The sequence below is a fragment of the Ovis aries genome, chromosome 5, assembly GCF_016772045.2.
Source record: "Ovis aries strain OAR_USU_Benz2616 breed Rambouillet chromosome 5, ARS-UI_Ramb_v3.0, whole genome shotgun sequence".
Lineage (NCBI taxonomy): Eukaryota > Metazoa > Chordata > Mammalia > Artiodactyla > Bovidae > Ovis > Ovis aries.
In genome coordinates this window covers 7,626,681-7,642,480 of record NC_056058.1, presented here as the reverse complement: position 1 = coordinate 7,642,480, position 15,800 = coordinate 7,626,681, and the positions used below count along the sequence as shown (strand labels likewise).

The window sequence follows — 15,800 nt, the reverse complement described above, 5'->3', positions numbered from 1 at the left end:
AGACAGCATTTTAAAAAGCAGAGACATTACTTTGCCAACAAAGGTCCGTCCAGTCAAAGCTATGCTATGGTTTTTCCAATGGTCATGTATGGATGTGAAAGTTGGACTATGATGAAAGCTGAGCGCCAAAGAACTGATGCTTCTGAACTGTGGTATTGGAAAAGACTCTTGAGAGTCGCTTGCACTGCAAGAAGATCCAACCACTGTATTCTAAAGGAAACTAGTCCTGACTATTCATTGGGAGGACTGATGATGAGGTTGAAACTCCAATACTTTGGCCACCTAATGCAAAGAACGGACTCGCTAGAAAAGACCCTGATGCTGGGAAAGATTGAAGGCAGAAGGAGAAGGGGCCGACAGAGGATGAGATGGGTGGATGGCATCACTGACTCGATGGACATGAGTCTGAGTGAGATCCCGGAGTTGGTGATGGACAAGGAAGCCTGACACGCTGCAGTCCATGGGGTCGCCAAGAGTCACACAAGACTGAACTGAAGAAACAAAAAAAAGGCAACCCACTCCAGTATTTCTGCCTGGAAAACGCCATGACAGAGAGAGGAGCCTGGCGGGCTACAGTCTATTGGGTCACAAGAGTTGGACACGCCTTGGTAACTAAACAAGAAACAAAGATCTATTCAGAAAAGGTATTTCTACCCTTTGAAGGAAAATCTGTTCATAGGCAACTACTTGCTAAAAGTCCTTTTCACACAGAGTCAATGATCAAAGATTAGCAACTGTCAAGGTGAACAATTCGGGGGCGGGGGTGTTTAAAGAGCCATAGGCCAAAGAAGTACCCAGCTCTCACAAGTGTAAGGGAAGGGTGTTCAGATGAGCTCCCAGAGCAGAGGCCCACAGGTGTCCTGAGAAATGACACTGAGGACAGGCAAGCTAAGAGCAGGCTATCAGCTCCAATGTTAAGAATTCAAAACTGCACTCCTGGGATTACAAATATATATGAGCTATTATCTTGAAACAGATGAACATGAATGTGGTGTTATTTCCAGACAACTAGTCTGTGAGCCCAATAGTTTCCTGGAATCAAAAGCAAAATGAAGACAAATATGCAAACTTCACTACTTAGTCGTTTTTTTTTTTTTTTTTTTTTAATATAACAAAGCACTTCAGAGCTAAATAACTTTAAATGAAGATTATGAATGAAAACAACCTACACATGTAACTCAACTGGACAGAGCAAAGGAATTCATTACAGCCAAAGACCAACAGAAAATGAATGGGGGAAATATCCATTAGCACATATAAATTTAATTCAAACTTTAGAGATTAGGGGAGAGTAAAGAGGTTTTGTGGAGAAGGCGATGGCACCCCAACTCCAGTACTCTTGCCTGGAAAATCCCATGGACGGAGGAGCCTGGCAGGCTGCAGTCCATGGGGTCGTGAAGAGTCGGACACGACTGAGCAACTTCCTTTTCACTTTTCACTTTCATGCATTGGAGAAGGAAATGGCAACCCACTCAAGTGTTCTTGCCTGGAGAATCCCAGGGACGGGGGAGCCTGGTGGGCTGCCATCTATGGGGTCACACAGAGTCAGACACGACTGAAGTGACTTAGCAGCAAAGAGGTTTTGATATTGTTAAAAATAGGACAACAGGCCCAAAATGAGCCCCATGTCAACAAACCACAGCTTAATTCATTTCTGCTCTTCCAGAAATGAATCACCTGGTCAGCACTAGTGAGGTAATCTGCCTGACAGACCCCTGCCATCCCTAAAAAGAAAGTGACCTTGCCACAAGCAATCTGTTTTTCGACGGCCTAGTTTCCCCCACCACACTCTGTCTTTCCTCTGTACAGCTCCATGGGAGCACCTCCCTATCTGCTAGACAGGATGCTGCCCATTCACAAATCACTGAAAAAAGTCCCTAAGATCTTAAAATTTACTCCACTGAATTTTTAAAACAATATGCACTATATTCCTAGAAGTAATAGTTATTTTCCATCCTTTGACAACTCTGCCCCAATTACAAAGCATGAATTATTCAAGTTAATGACACTGAATTTCCCCTTCCTTCTACCAGACAAAGGATTTGGAAGAGAGAAGAATGGTATCATGCACACCACCTGTGCAGCATGTTTCAATCCCTAAGCACAAACATGTCACGCTGAAGAATGGTATTTTCTCACCCCACAAGCTCTGTCTCCCTCAGTTTGCAGGTTCAAATGCAAGCATGGAAAAAAGGCCTCACAGCTAAGAGGAGGCGCTAAGCCACACAAGGGACCATAGCCACGAGTCTTTCTAAGTCTATCCATATCCAGCACAACCAAATGATCAGGCTAGCTAGCAGGCCACTGATCACCTTCTGCAGCAAAGGCTCCAAGCCAACACCAAATCTTGGAAACAGTTTTATGAACAGCAGAAGTTGCTTCAGTGAAGAGCCCTAGAAAAAAAACGTTCCTTCATCTGCAGCCACTGCAACAGGCCCCGTCTGGCATTTTGAGACATTCCTCATACCCAAGAAAGAGAACAAGCTGAAAAAGAGGCGTGTAGAAGGCCCCTGGGCAGATCTGCACCACAGCTGACACAGGCTGACAGCTCTGTGAAAGTCTCTGGAGGATTTTCGACAAAGATAAACCAAAATGGGGGCTCCACATTGTTTCCTAGGGTCATAAAAATTGCAAATGTTTGGAAAAGCAGGATACACGCAAAAACAAAAGTCTTCGAAATCATGAAGGGTCATTTAATAACAATAATTTCTCAATCTCAAAGTAAACTCCAGGAAATTCATTTTAGTACATGCTTCTTGGATGGGCTCTAGGGTTCTAAGAAATGCCTCTACCCCTAACTATTCAATGTTCACACATACGCATTTTTCTGGAGAAAGGATCCACAGCTTTGTCACCCTTTCAAAGGGACCTCCAACCTCCCCTTAAGTTAAGAACTGATGCTCTAATGAGAAGCAGAGCTGATCTATCCTTGGCCACTGGATCCTCAATTATTTTGAGTCCCTTAAAAAACTGAATAAATCCAACAGACAGAACTGTAGGAAGATGATTACTCTAGCAATGTTTAACACTTGTTTTTGATTATGGAAATCTGAGTAAGCTTTCGGTAATACTAGAGGAATGCCAAGTAGCAGACTTTACAAGAATGTAAGTATAGAAACAGCTTAACAAATGGCAAAATTACAAATGCAGTTTTTGTGTGGACAAAGATGAATTCAGTCTACTGAAAGACACAGTCTCCATTACAATTTCATTCATGAATGCATATGCTGATGTTCACCTACCTGGTCTCTTAACCCAGTCTTCCCCTGCACTTGCTTCCATGTTATAAGCGTATCTCAGCCCTGTGCTTTCTAAGGGCTGTTTACTGATCAAATTAGGCTCTATCACCAGCGGCTGGAGTCTTCTTGCCCCACCAAGAGACTACTGAGACTTGGCCTGACTCCTCCCTGAATCCCCACAGCAAACTCCTCTGTGCCTGAACCTGGTATAAATCATGTCTTTCATTTAATTCTGGACCAAGGATTTGGAATACCCACATCCTTAACTATCTTCACTTTATCCTTTTTCTTGAGTAACTCGTTATAAGCTGATTGCAGCTAATTCTGGTTTTTATGACCAAGTATGGAAAATCAACTTCCCTTCAGCCATCCAAAATTTACTGCTTCAAAATAGGGGATACACTCTACTTCAAACATAAAATGTAGACTGTTCAAAAAAAGTATCCCATCTAGCATGACTCACAATGAGGAGCAAGATGCTGCTGGGGTTACCACTGGAGGTGAGCAAGTGGAGTGCAGAGATGAATGAATGTGTTATATTCAACTGAGGTGGCTTGGCATTCCCACTCTGAACATGGTCAGGGATGGGCAATGATCCAAGCCCATGTCTTCTGTCATCAGAGCACTACTGGGGAAGAATCACTCTTGACCTTGAAGTCAGGATATCAGAGATAAAAAACAGTTCTGATATCCCTATTTGAGTCCCTGATTTCAGCTGTGCCTGAGGTCCACTCTAGACTTACTACATCAACCAGTAAATTCCATTTTGTTTCAACAAATCCCGTTTTGTTTCATGTTTGTTATTGATACCATAAGTAAGTAGCCAATATAGCCATTTCCTTAAGAACTAACATCTTGCTTGATTAAAAAGTTGGGAGGACACTATCTCAAGGGTAAAAATAACTTGCCCCCCAACACACACACAAACTACTCTTTACATATTTACTGTTTTGCTTGTTGCAATCTGCTGACAGCCTTCCCCACATGCCTCCTCCTCAACTTCCCCATCCCACTCTACCCTCCAAAGAGTTTCTAGCAAGCACAGCACAAGGAAGAAAAGAAACTAAAGACCAGTGCAGTTCACATGCTACTAGAAAGCATATCCAGGACAATCACTTTGGGCAAATGGTAAAGAAATAGATGGTAAAATGACCATCAAAAAAAGAAAAGAAAAATTCAGGGTACCCACAGTTAACAATGAGTGGTATCTAAAACAAGGCTATTTCATACTAGTCTGAAAAGATTCACAATAGGAAACAGATATCGCCATGTACACAATACACAGAATCACAGCAAAGGTTTTATGAAATACCCTTGAATGTGTAACACCCTTTGACATTTCCTTCTTCTCCCCCTTCAACAATGATTGCAACCTACTAAATTCACTTCATAAACCAGAATTTGAAAAACAAGACCCAAAACAAGACTTACTTTCTCCTAAAACCTAGACTGTGGTCAAAGTTCACTGGAGCCCAAATCTATTACCTCATTTTACATATGAGGTATCGATTTTACATATAAGCTATGGTTTTTCCAGTAGTCATGTATGGATGTGAGAGTGGGACGATAAAGCTGAGCGCCAAAGAACTGATGATGCTTTTGAACTGTGCTGTTGGAGAAGACTCGAGTGTCCCTTGGACTGCAAGGAGATCCAACCAGTCCATCCTAAAGGAAATCAGTCCTGAATATTCATTGGAAGGACTGATGCTGAAGTTGAAACTCCAATGCTTTGGCCACCTGATGCAAAGAACTGACTCATTTGAAAAGACCCTGATGCTGGGAAAGATTCAAGGCGAGAGAAGGGGACGACAGAGGATGAGATGGTTGGATGGCATCACCAACTCAATGGACATGAGTTTGAGTGAGCTCCGGGAGTTAGTGAGGGACAGGGAGGCCTGGCGTGCTGCAGTCCGTGGGGTCACAAAGAGTCGGACACGACTGAGCAGCTGAACATATGAGAAACTGAGGCCTGAAGGATGCACCTTGTCCGAGGCAGGCACACAGCAGATCCAGAGTCCCGCCCAGCTCCTTCCTCTCTCCCTCTTGTGAGCGGAGGCACCGGCTCGCACAACGGGCACTGGCAGGTTCACACACCATGCAGTCCTCTGGTTTCAACCTTCTGAATTTGCTCACCCGAAATATATGTTTCCTCAAACATACTGGGAAATGTTTTAAGTGTAAAATCCCCCAATTTATCTTACTCTCTCTTTTACACAAAATAATCTCAAAGGCCAACTCGCCTGTAGGCATGTATATGTTACTGCCTGGGGTATGACAACTGGGGATGTTAGCCACACACGAAGACACAGAAACTACGAATTCCTGTTTCTAGAAATTGCATAATACCAAGCCCAACACCTCTTCCTGACGGCACTTCCACAATGTGCCAGTGTCTCTTGGCATGACAGCAACTAGAAACAAATAGTTTCAGCCTTAAGTGCACACCAAGACAAGAGAAGTGACCACAGGCACAGTGAGGCCTGCTCAGCTATTCTCGAACCCCTTCGGCAGAGCAAAAGCAGCACTCTCCCCCACCCCAAACAAATATAGTACAAGTCAGAGACCCCCTTCCCTTCCCCATCTTAGTACAACCCAGATGCCAGGCACCCCCATCTTTTGTCTACCCAGTCAATGCTTAAACATACAGATCCTGTTTTACCAATAAGGAAACTGAGGTGTAGGGAAATTATGTAACTTGCCTGAGGCTGAGGTCAAGGTCAGAAGGAGGTGGGGCTGGGGCTGATCCCCCGACAAGGACTCCACAGTTCTCCCTTTTCAGTACACAGCTCCACCCAAGCCCAACTCTGCTAGCCATAGCGCAAAGTCCTGAAACTTCCTACATTGAGAACAGGCCAACACTTGTCAAGGAACAGATCACAGAATAACCTATACCTAGGATGACCTTTAAAAAGCCTTTATTTGTAAGTATGTCACAGATCAAAAAGAAGAAATGCATATTCATTTAGGTGCTCTTAATTTTCAGTTAAACGCTCCTATCTGATCAATCTCTGAAAAAAACAGACTCTCCAATTGGGTTTCACACACAGACACACACACAACGCATTCCACATGGAACTGGATCCTGATAGCCCCCAGTAAAGGTGACTGGCGTTGACTGGTTTTCTTCTGGTCAACAGGCCCAGAGTCCATCAGCAGGGACTTAACCTCCCAGCCAGGAACTCCACTTTCCTGGACCACCACACAACTGCCTGCCTCCTTTTCCAAGGAGTCCCTGACTTGTGATACAAACCTTCCTGGAAACCAGAATCCTTTCACTATGTCCAAACGTCAACATACTTTAATTCAGAGTCAAAATAGGCAGGGAAGGTATAGAAAGATGCTGTGCTTGTGCTTTGGAAAAACTTCCTCGACCAGCAACTTTGGACGACTGTTGCCATTGTTCACATAACTGGGTTTTAATGAAATGGTTAAGTTTCATCTTAGGACTGAGAATACACTGGACCACCTTCCCCAGCTGGATCATTTCTCCAAAACTATGCACCCAACAATATCCCAGGGTCGGAACCCCCAGAACTTGCTGAATTTCCATTAATCCCATTACCCTCCACTTTTAATCTCATTATCAGCTAAAGACAAATCCTCACTTAAAAAATCCAATCCACACTTTAAATCACCTCCCCCACTGAGCTCTACTCAAGACTTCACTCGAAGGAAGACACAGGACAGAGGGGGATCTGAAAGGCGCCTCACTGATCTTGGTATCACCTGATGACACAGTGTCCAGGCATGTCAGCTGGCACATCTTCCAAACCTTCAGCTGCTCTCCTTTCTAATACCTGGCTACCTCTCCCCACTTCTATTCTTCACCCCGGGTAATGACAGCAAATAACCTTGAGAGAGCACCACCTCACTTTACCCTTAACTAAAAGATAGACAAGTGAAGTTTGGGGAAGGTTGAGTGACAGGCTGAAGGTCACACAGCAGGCAACAGGGCCAGGATTCAAACAGTATCAGTCCTTGGAGCAGGTCAGCAAAAATGAGACAGGATTGGATGCCAAGAGGCTGTTCAAGCCTTCCCCAGAGCATTCATATTACACTGGACTTCTATCACAGAGTCAGGAATTCTGAGACCTGATTTCAGGAAGCCAAGGCCAACTCTGGGCAGGAGAGAAGAAAGGTCAAAGAGCAAGATCTCAGAGACACTTCTGCTTCTCAGAAAGCTTCACAGAACACAAAGACCACACTTGGGTTTTACCTAATTGCTATTTGTTGGGGGTTGGGGGACTGTTAAGGGCCTCATCCTTATAAACAAGACACTGTAAAGTTTGATTGGATAAAAGGAAAGTCATAGAACTTTTCCAGAAAACTAAATTGTACCAAGTTTCCAAAAACACACCCCCTCTGGTCTGGTAATTTCATTTCTAGATATGAAAAAAGGGGAAAACTTGAAAATCATGACCAGGAACAGCAGAATTATGGTATGTTCACATAATAGAATTTTAGACACCCACTTAAAATAGAGCATTTTGGAAATGTTCACAGTGTAATATTTTTTGAAAAGTTAAGCACAAAAAACCCTTACAATCTCTTTTGCAGATGATGTGGACCAACCAGTGTTATTACAGGACAGATGGACAGATGGCTGCTTTGCCCTAACTTTGAGACTGAACTCACTCTCCATCTATTTCTTTAGAATGGAATACATCCCCTGATTTACACTGGGAGACGTGGATGCAGTTTAATCAAGTTTAATCAGTTGAAGCCTGTTTGGACTCAGGGAAAAAACAACCCTAAGTGTTTTCAAACACTTTACAGCAATGGTACAAGTCAGGGGTGCACCTTCCAGACTGTTCTCTGTGCCTCATCAGCACTTTGCACTGTTCTCTAACAATTAAAATTAAGAAATCAAACGGGGATCAAAGCATACAGACTGTACCACAGGTCAACGTGCTGACATCCTTGTACTTCCATTCCCCGTTCTTTTAGATGGCTACACCACATTCCATTAAGATTTTTTCTTTTTTAACCCCCTCCATGAAAGCACTAGAAAAATCACTGCAATAAAAAGTCATTGAGCATGGTTAAGTGCCATGACCTAGTAATTCCACTCCTAGCTATCCACCCAACGGAAATTAATACAAAACATCCACACAAAAATTTGTACGTGAATGTTTGGAGCAGCACCATTCACCATAGTTCAATAAAGTGGAAACCCAAATACCCATCAACTGAAGAACAGAGAAATAAAATGTGACATATACATAGAAGGAAACAGTATTCACTCATAGAAGAAATGAAGTACTGATTCCTGCTACACCATGCAAAACCTTGAGAACATTACACCAAGTAACAGAAGCCAGACACAAAAGGTTATATATACTATACAATTCCTGAAATATCCAGAATAGGCAAATTTATAGACACACAGAGTACATCAGCAGTTGCCATGGATTGAAGGGATGGAGAGTGCCTGCTAATAGGGATCTCTTTTTGGAGGGATGAAAATGTTCTAAAATTGGTTGTGGTGGCGGCTGCACCATTCTGAATATACTAAAACACCACTGAACTGTACGCTATAAATTGGAGAACTATCATTTGTGAACTGTATCTCAATGAAGCTATTACAAAATGACTAAAAGCAAAACAGCAAGAGTTTACAATAGTATAATGCTCACAATACACATAATTTATATCCAATGAAAGGGGGTAAATTATATGTGCCATAAAGAAATCATCGTGCAGATATCTTTTTGTCTTCCTTTATAAATAGTAGGAGCTCAAAAAATCATCAATGAAACAGACTGGTCAATCACGTGAAATCAGGACTCGATGCTTTTTTTAAAAAAATTATTTTTACTGACAAAATGAGATTCACATTAAGAAATGCTACCCATACTTAACATTACCCACTTCACCTCCCTCTTAAAATACTTTTCCCAGGTCAGGACTGAACCACAACCCAAACCCACTCACCACATTTCAAACTGCAAAGTGGGAAATGTGCAGTAGACACTGCATGGAGGCAACTGCGGGCCATGCTGCTTCGACTATTAATAAGTTTACCACAATTAGAGACCTTAACGTTACCTTAGTTAAAATTCACATTCCCTGAAAGTAACTACTAATTATACCCAGTTAATATTTTATTGATTTAAGAAAAATTATTTGCATTTGTTATTATGGGCATGCCAAATTCTTCAATTATCTCTCCAGTTTATTCACTCAAAGAATATTACAGCTGCTCTTCAAAGGTGCTGAGGATACACTAAAGAATAAAAATAGGCAAAGACTGGCAAACAAAACCCTGCCCTCATAGAACTCACATTCCAGTTTTTTGTTTTTAAAGTACAATTTAACGAAATTTTATTTAACAAACTCATGTCTTATGAATTAAATGTCAGCATCAGCAAAGAATCCCAATTCTCACCTTGCAAATGTTCAGTCTTTTCTAAACACTAAAAATCACAAAGATGTATTAAACATCAGCAGCAGTTTTCAATGACAGGCCCCTTTTCCCAAGTTTTACAGATGTGCCTGGAACATAAAGACAAATGCCTCTACAATTTTATTCAAAATCAGAATTTGAAACGTTGATACAGACAACGTCTATCGATACAGACGACGACAGCGGGCTCTCAGAGCAGATTTAGCAGCCCAAGGCCTTCAAATCATCGAAACCAAGTGGTTTTTACTGAAAATCTAAATAAAGACTCCAATCTCCCTCTAAAATTCATAATCTCAAGTCATTCAATAACCTGAATTGTGTAACACGAAAATACTGCATCTCCTCTACCTCCAAAAGCAAAAGTGCAATTTAGTTCAAAGATCACAACAACTGGCTCAAAAGGGTAACTTTTGGAAACAAAGTCTAAATTCCATTAAACAATTCAATAATTTAGTGGAAATTTTACAAAGTGGCCAATGATTCTCTTGCACTTCTTGAGTAATATTTTTTCTCATCACCTTCTCAACCAGGGAGAGTAGCCTTAAAGACACTTCAAACAGCCAACCCATCCTTAAAATGCAGTCACTTTCGCGTTCTAACTTTCATCTGTTGGCAAAATTTCTTATCTTCAGCAATTTGGTTGGGGCTGAATTCTAGCAAGATGCACACATGTGGGTTCACGTCCTCAGATAAGACAAACTAAAACCATCTTAAGAGACTCACTCCACAGCTTGAGCCCTTAAATACTGTTTCCTACTAAGGTTAAGTGGGTATGGCAGGTAACAGGGAGCAATGCATTTGTTTCAGATCACACTTCTCTCGACTTGGTTGAGGGAAATCATCGGAGAAGTTTATCTTTCCCAGGTTGAAGACCGCGGAGAGAACAGGTTAGTTACCTAAAACCTTGGTGGAAAGATAAACCCCATCCAAATTCAACAAAAAATAATGTTTTATCATATGACTGGCAAGGTCATAAAACAGACTGTGCCATCCAAAAACTTCTTGAGACTGGTAACATACTCATAAATCCTACTGGGAATTCCTTTCTTTACAACCTCCAAGAACTAAATCCCAAGTACCAACAATTTAAGGACCCTGACAGCCCCATTCATAGAAATCTCCCAAACATTATTACAGCACCGAAGAGCCACTGGCTTAGAGGTACTCTGATGGTCTTTGTAAACAACGGGCAGGGAAAACCCTCTTGAAGGTAAGCAAAGGCACTTTAATTCTCATGAGGCGCAGACTCCAAGAGGTTACTTCTTGCATCCAGCACACATATAAAAAGTAACCCAAGGGCCAAGACCATACACAGGACCAGGTTGCACAAAACGTTAAATGAGTAAACAAAAATAACACTTCAAAATACAAATGCGTGATCTTGAGTAAAAGAGAGGTCAGCCACACAGTAAAAGCACATGACTCATCCACAGGCCTGAACACAAGTATCTGTACAGTCCACTACACCAGAGTGGGATTTCCCATCTTCATCCAAGCCTGGGCCTTAGGGGTATCTCAGTCGGGAGAAGTTGTGCTATTTCCGTTTTGGAGGGGAGGGTCATTTTATTTCGCTGAATCACAACTCCCCCATATCCCCACCCCAAACCACCACCACGCACAATACTGCAAATAGACGAGACGGTGGCAAAGGACGCCAGCGAGCACCGACCGAGCAAAACAAAGCACCCAGTGAGGGGCTGCTGGGCCGGGAGTGGGTGGGTAAAGGGAGCCAGGCTCGCCCCTCCGAGCACGGCTCCTGCCCCCAACGGCCTCTCTCCGGGTAGGTGTACGGCGGCAGACTCCTCCCTCCACCTGGAGACCAGCTCCGTTCTCTGCAGAGCTCCGGGGGACAGTCCGGAAGGTGAGGAAATGAGGGCGGGGGCGCGCTGCCCCGGCCTGAGCCAGAGGACCAAAGCTCCAGAGGGCGGGCGCGTCGGGCCGCCCCACGTGAACACCGGGGCCGAGGCCGCCCTGGGGACCGCGGCCGGGAACAGTGGCGCTCGTGACCACCACGCCGGGCCCGGACTTACCCGGGCCTGGCGCACCGCGGACTCCGCGGCGGCCGCTTCCTCCTCCTCCTCCTCCTCACTTGACAAAATGGCGGCGACAGGAAGTGCCGGGCGCCTCGGCCCGCCCCCCGCCCGCCCCCGGCCACCCGCCCAGCCGCTGCGCCCGCGCCCCCCGCCCGCGCCCCTGCCCGACCGTCCAGCCGGAGCCGGGGTGAGGTGGCGCCAACGGCGGGGCGCCCGCGAGCCGCCCTGCCGCCCCGCCGCCAACGGCGCAAGCGGCCCTAGCCCGGCGCGAGCGGCGCGGGGACGCGGGAGGCCCGCAGGCCGGAGCCCGCGTCGCCCCGGCCTCCCCGCCCCCGCGCCGCGCCGATGGCGTAGCTCCTGGCGCACCAGCCCCATTACGCAATGCAGGTTACGCGAACCGCGCCGCGGGCCCCAGCAAGCTGCCCCGCGCCGTCTGCTGCCCCGAAGGGCACCGGTCCTCACCTGAGACGCTAGGCCGCACGCCGCCCCCGCCGGCCGCCCGCCGCCGCCCCCTCCTCTTCGGGCTGCCTGCGCGGCGCCGGGGCCCGCCCGCCGCTCCGCCGCGCTCACAGGCCCAGCTCGGCCGCGGGCACTGCCGGCAGCCGCCGCCGCCGCAGCCCCCGCTTCGGCTCCTCGGCTGCGGGAGAGCAGAACAAACAGCCGTGCCGCCGCTGCCGCCGCCGCCGCCGCCGCCGCCAGCGCACTGACGTCACCACGCACGCTGCGCGCGCGGTCACGCGTTGCCGCCGCCCGGCGTGCGCGCCCCAAGCCGTGACCAGCGGGAGCGAGCTTAAGCGAGCTGGTGGCGGGGCGGTGAGTGGGAAAAGCAGGTGCTCGCAGCCCGCGGAGAGATGAGACCCCACCACCACCCACCCTCCCACACCTCACCCCAGACCAAGGGTGAGGGCTGACAAGAGATTTTGCACACCTGAGATAGGGGACCGCTCCGTCGGAGGGAAGGAGCCTCGCAGACCGAGGGAGGAGAAATCTGGAGGAGAAATCTCAGACCGGGAGAGAGGACCTCTCAAACCGAGAGGGGAGATACTTCAGACCGAGAGGGAACCTCCCCCAGACCGTGAGGCGACCCCGAAGACCGAAAAGGATACACCTCAAAATGAGAGGGACCTCACAGACCGAGAGTTGGGATCCCGAAGACGGAGAGGAAACACTTCAGACCAAGCGAGGAGACCTGCAGGCTGAGGAAGGGGATTCCTTGGACTGAGGGAGGGAATAGTCGGAGGGAAGGCTGAAAGTTGAGCCTGAGGAAAAACATCTGAAAATAGAGGGAGACGTCCAAAAATTTAAGAAGGGATTGATGACAGGCCCTCAAAGAGAGGGAAGACACTGAGGATAGGCTCCACAAACTGATGGCAGAGGCCGGGAGAGACACCTGCCTGAGGGAGGCCGCGCTGCAGGGGAGGCTGAAGGGTGTTGGAGGAGGCTGGAGTAGGGTCGGGCTTGAACGTTAAGAGAGCTGCGATGGGGGCGCTGGGGTGAGGGAAGGCAGATGGGAGAGGAGGCTGTTAGCAAGGCTGGGCTGGCATCTTTCTTGGCTGGCTCACCAGCCACTGGGATCTAAGGACTGGAAGGTATCAGACTCTATGCTTAGGGCGCTCTCCCTGCAGTTGGCCCCCAGCTGACCTCCTTCTCATCCTTAAAATCCAAACCACAAGCCAGCTCCCTAAAACGAAGAGATTAGGTTTAGGTTGCTTACAGTTTAATGTGGTAATCCTAAAAATTTTCAAATGAAGAGCCATAACCTCTTTTCCCCTTTTGCCCTTATTATCACTCTTTTAGCATTTTAAGTCCTATCTTTTAAAAATAGCAAACTCAGTTCTTCTAAAATGTCTAGGAAATTTTAAAAAATGCCTGATGTCCCCTTTTTTCAGAACATATTGATACACTAGGATAGCAGTCAAATAGTTTTGTCACTCTTATGGGGTTTGCTCCCCTGAGAAACCTGTGTGCAAGTCAAGAAGCAACAATTAGAACCAGACATGGAGCAACAGACTGGTTCCCAATTGGGAATGGAGTACGTCAAGGCTGTATGTTGTCACCCTGCTTATTTAACTTATGTGCAGAGTATATCATGCGAAATGCTGGGCTGGATGAAGCACAAACTGGAATAAAGATTGCTGGCAGAAATATCAATAACCTCAGATACGCAGGTGATAACACCCTTATGGCATGAAGTGAAGAGGAACTGAAGAGCCTCTTGATGAAAGTGAAAGAGGTGAGGGAAAAAGCTGGCTTAAAACTCAACATTTAAAAAGCTAAGATCATGGCATCCGGTCCCATTTCTTCATGGCTACTGGCTCGATGGACGTGAGTCTGAGTGAACTCCGGGAGTTGGTGATGGACCGGGAGGCGTGGCGTGCTGCGATTCATGGGGTCGCAAAGAGTCGGACACGACTGAGCGACTGAGCTGAACTGAATAGATGGGGAATCAATGGAAACAGTGACAGACTTTATTTTCTCAGGCTCTAAAATCACTGCAAATGGTGACTGTAGCCATGAAATTAAAAGATGCTTGCTCCTTGGAAGAAAAGCTATGAACAACCTGAAAGTGAAAGTTAAGTCACTCAGTCGTGTCCGACTCTTTGCAACCCCATGGACTGTAGCCTACCAGGCTCTTCTGTCCATGGGATTTTCCAGGCAGGAATACTGGAGTGGGTTGCCATTTCCTTCTCCAGGAGATCTTCCCGACCCAGGGATTGAACCCAGGTCTCCCACATTGTAGGCAGACGCTTTACCATCTGAGCCACCAGGGAAGTCCAACCTAGATAGGATATTAAAAAGCAGAGACATTACTTTGCCAACAAAGGTCCCTCAAGTCAAGGCTATGGTTTTTCCAGTAGTCATGTATGGATGTGAGAGTTGGACTGTAAAGAAAGCTGAGCACTGAAGAATTGATGCTTTTGAACTATGGTGTTGGAGAAGACTCTTGAAAGTCCCTTGGACTGCAAGAAGATCCTACCAGTCCATCCTAAAGGAAATCAGCCCTGAATATTCATTGAAAAGATGGATGCTGAAGCTGAGTCTCCAATACTTTGGCCACCTGATGCAAAGAACTGACTCACTGGAAAAGCCTCTGATTCTGGGAAAGATTGAAGGCTGGAAAAGGGGACGACAGAGGATGAGATATGCTTGAATGGCATCATTGACTTGATGGACATGAGTTTGAGCAAGCTCCAGGAGCTGGTGATGGACAGGGAAGCCTGGCATGCTGCCGTCAGTCCATGGGGTCACAAAGAATCGGACACGACTGAGCAACTGACCTGACTGATAGGGTTTGCTCACTCTTCACTAAGGTCAATTATAAATTAATGATAGGTCCTGGGCTAAGTAAAGACTTAACTTTTGCCCTTTATTTTAACAAAGCATGAAGTAACAAACTATTAAATATCAGCAACAAAGGAGGTAATTGTAACAAGTTCATTAATAAGGTTTATTCTAGTACTATATTACACAATATTGAAATTTGTGAATATCTCTGGCTCCTAATGTCACATACCTGGCAATTTGCAGAAGCTGATGAGAAATGGAAAAAGAATAGGAAAGTACACAGGGATAAATGAATATGGAGTAACAAACTTTTTTAAGAAAAAAAAGACAAAACAGAGTATATCCATTTAAAGCTCATCTTCCCATAGTAGCCTAGTTGCATTATCTACTTAATTTATTGTTGTTGCTGTGAACATGTTTTGGGAAGCATTTGGAACTGCCAGTTTGCAAGTCACATAACAAAGTCTTTTGTTACACTTCATTTTAGACAAAACCATAATATCTAGCTTGATTTACTGGGCCTTACTACAGGGCTTTTGGCTATGACTGGAAGTCAGATCCAACCTGAAGAGAATTTATAAGCTGTGAAGGCAGTCCCAAAAGCTTTGTCCAAAAATCTTGTAGGAGAGCAGTGTCTCACCCAACATCACACGTTTACACACATTAGAACTCAGATCTCATGACTCCATGAAGGCTGCGTTCTCTAACTCAGGAATTAACTCTTTGTTGTTGTGGTTTTTTTTTTTACTTGCCTAGTGCACTTTGTGGGACCCCTACCAGGGATCAAATTTGTGCCCCTCCTAACCCCAATGAAAGGACAGAGTCCTAACCACTGGA

General features: G+C 45.7%; 1 protein-coding gene across 2 annotated transcripts in view; it reads right to left on the bottom strand.

The window, feature by feature from the left end:
• Positions 1-12,332, bottom strand: part of BRD4 (bromodomain containing 4) — an 86,897-nt gene extending 74,565 nt beyond the window's left edge. For both annotated transcript variants that reach the window (XM_027979120.3, XM_027979121.3), the window contains exon 1: positions 12,141-12,332. The gene's annotated coding sequence lies outside the window, so the exon portion shown is untranslated. The remainder of the gene's footprint in view (positions 1-12,140) is intronic.
• Positions 12,333-15,800: the final 3,468 nt, after the last annotated feature.